We start from the raw sequence: 3942 nt of genomic DNA, 5'->3' as shown, positions 1-3942 counted from the left end.
ACAACATCTCAACACACCCAATATCTCAACATGGCGTTCATTACCCTTACATAAGTAAGCAATTCACAACATATGATTCATCACAATTTGCCACATCAATGCCATTCAAACATATATACAACAATCATATGAACAAAGTAAATTACACCACATCATATGCATACACCTCAACTAATGCGTTGTCACAAATTCACTTACGGAGATTTCCTACAATAAGGTGAACAGTTTAATTAGCTTGATCTTATCAAACTAACACAACCTTTTTACACTTGTTAGGTCAACAACCAAATTGGGATACCAATTCTTAAAAACATGATTTCGTGGATGTTACCATTTAAATTAAGAAGTCTAGTATTTCTGTCAGGATAGAAGAACTTGGGTATAAGCCTATTACGACATTAGTTTGCAAAACTAAACATCCTATGGAATTAACTCACCGACTACCCTCCAAAAACTATGTCCCTCCTCCAATGCTCAATTAGGGACTAAGTCCTCAACCTCGTACTTTATTCAATTGGTTACTTTATACTCGTATGCCTTGACCTTGCTCACATACGGGTCAATATTAGTCACTTATAATTAGTATAGTTCGACCTAACTCTTATACTGCGATCACTTATAGTTGGTATGTCTTGACCTTACTCATATACCACATCAACGAAGGTCCTAAAGGAGACTCAACAATCCACTCCAAGAGATAACATCTACTTAAGGAGAGTTTTTCAATAATTAGACTTATAGAGCTTCACACTAATATCCACACAATGAGATATTCGAATTTTAAAAATAATCTATCTTCTAGTCCTAAGTTAATCAACATGCCTAAATGTCTAAAATATTCTTAGTATCAACACTTCAACACATTTATCTATATGCATTACCCAAGGTTAATGAATTTAGATATAAAAATATGAATCAAATTATAACATATCAATGCATCTCAACAATTTCACCCATACAACTATCTATATTTATTATCTCATACCAGTACACATAGAACAAATATCACCAATCAACATGCAACATGTAATAGGTTCACCTAACCTATTCATGTTCACCATTTAATCATATAAACAACAAATTATTATAAGGCAACCTACGCTTGATATTATTCATCCTACACCCAACGTCATTGAGGCAAGGAGCCCTCTACCTCGCCCATGCCCGATGCCATTCAACTTGCACTCGATGTGACTGAGGTAGAAAGCCCTTGGACCTTACACATGGCATGGCAAAGTCCCACCCTCGACCCCAAACTTGGTAGAAACGAGTCTCTCTCCTCATGTCGACACCACTCCTTTTGTGCCTGACACCAATCTAGAGAGAGCCAATTCTCTAACGCCACATTCGATGTCATTCAAATCATCCTCGACGCCATCAATCATGTGTCAAACATGAGCAAGATAGAGGCCCCTGATTCAAGCCACACCCGATGTCATTAAAGGTACGTCCAACATGACGGTTGCAAACTCATGAATTACCCTTCTTTCACTTGAAAACCAAACAATTCCATATATGCATGATAAGATAACACTTATATACATCATCCATGAATTAATTTGCACTAAAATAGTTGCATGCAACAACAACTCAAATAAATTATCAAGATTCACCTTCATGAAGTCAAAACATCCAATTTCAACAAACCAAAATCCACGCCTCATAATCATTTGTACAATCATGCATTGAATGAATTCATGGCACATACAACTCAACACTCCATTAAAGATCAAAGTTCTAACTTCCTCTGTTGCAAAATCAAAAGAAAGAAAAGTCGCTTCTTGGTTCCAAAGCATCTCACTCTACTCTCTCTAAGGCTCTTTGAGGAATTGAGTTTATAAAGCTCAATCCTCAAAAGAAACATTATATATTTATCTCTTTCTCATGGTCAACTATACTTTTTTTCTAGAAAACCCTCAAAATCATCTAAACTCATGAGAATTCCTAATTTATCAGAGTTCTCAACAAATAAACACCAAAAAATCCCACAACATGCAATTATTGATAAAAACAAAACAATTAACAAACACAATGTTACAAATATAGTTCATTATAATTTTTAATTATATATAATAATATTTAACTTGTATATTTCACATGTTAAAATACTAGTTTAACTATAAAGAACAAATGAGAAAAGAAAAAGAAAATGCGAAGTCTACAAAATTTCATCCCCTCAAACTCAAAGCCTCAAATAAAGCAAAAGTATTTTTTAATTTAAATATATTTTTAGTCTTTCAGATTTAGGAAAAATTTATTTTTGATCCCTCAAATTTAAAATTGTTATTTTTATTCCCTAGCCTATAATTTAAAAAAAAATTATTTTAGTCTTGTAAGTTACTAATAACATATTTAAAAGTAACAAATTGAGATAATTATGCAATATAAGATGAGTTTAATGTAATATTTTTACTAATATGATTACTAATAAGTGGATTTTATGCGATAGTATTTGATAAATTCCTTAACAATTTTTTTATAAGGACTAAAACAATATATTTTGAAACATATTTACCTTAAATTTAAGAGATTAAAAATATATTTAAGTCATATTTTTTTAAAAGAAAAGCAAAAATATTTTTAATTGATAACATATTTATTCTTTAGTTATCATTATATAGAATTTAATTAATATAATTATATTTTCAAACTTTATAACATTCAATTTCTAATTTTAATTATGTAATTTTAGTCTTCTAATTTTATAAAATCTATAATTATAATTTTATTGTTAAATATTTATCTGTTAAAATTATAATTATAATGTTGTGAAGATAATTACTCTCTTCCTTCTTTATTAATTGTCGATTTTTTAATAATTTTTTCTATTTATTTTTTATTTTAATATTATTTTTTAATTATACTTTTACATTTCACATAATTTTTAATTAATTTATACAATAACAATTAATATGTATTTATTACATATCAAAAATTAAAGAGAATACAATAGAAAATATAAAAAATATTTTGTAAAAAACAAAAAATTATTACATTTATTGATTTATGTATAATAAACATTAAAAACAATAAAAATAATATTCAAATTAAATTAGATATTTAGGGTTCACTTTTCTCTCATTCTCATATATTTTTAACACTCTTGTGAGATATAAATGAGAACTAAGAGTGCAATTTAGCCTATTATCATGATATTTACTTGGTGTTAAGTTATGATTAACATTATAATTTTAACAATCGACATAAATGTTTAACACTAGAACAAAAATTGTGAATTTTATAAAATTACTAAGCTAAAATTATGAAATTAAAAATTCAAAGACCAAAATTACCAAATAAATTAAAATTAAAATTTAGCTTTGTTTTTAATGAAATGAAAGAAAACTAAATATTTTTATTTTAATTTAAATGACTAAAATTTTCTTTTATACATATATCTAATTTAACGAAGTCTCTTGACCCATTAATTAAAAAGTTTGTCCTAAGATATATGAGCCAATTTGATGTTCGTATAATTGATTCCTACCAATATTCAAATAATGTTTTTCTTTTAGGTATATTCAAATAATGTTTAACTAGCAAAAATCATGTCCTGCGAATATATGTTAGTCCTTGATTTTTAATTTTGAGATACTGCGTGGAATATGTTCATAAAAAAATATAAATATATAATTTAAAATTTAAAATATAATAAAATATGAGAAAATTTTTGTAATGATTGTAAAAATCAGTTTTGCATTATTATTTAATTACAACTTATCATTTATGTTAAATTTATTGACTTTTACTATAGTTAGGTTAAAAGTTATACTAATAATTATTTTTAATTAGTCGATAATGTAAAATCTTTTAAAATGACGGTAAATGAACATTAAATCTATAAAATATATTTCACATGTTCCATTTTATTTGAAATTTTAGTAATTTTGTTTTTTAATTTTATGATTTTTTTTACAATGTACTATTATATACTAATATATA

Source organism: Cajanus cajan, chromosome 5, assembly GCF_000230855.2.
Source record: "Cajanus cajan strain Asha chromosome 5, NIPB_CcT2T_4, whole genome shotgun sequence".
Taxonomy (NCBI): Eukaryota; Viridiplantae; Streptophyta; class Magnoliopsida; order Fabales; family Fabaceae; genus Cajanus; species Cajanus cajan.
The sequence above is the reverse complement of the archived record's forward strand: the minus strand, read 5'-3'. Positions refer to the sequence as shown.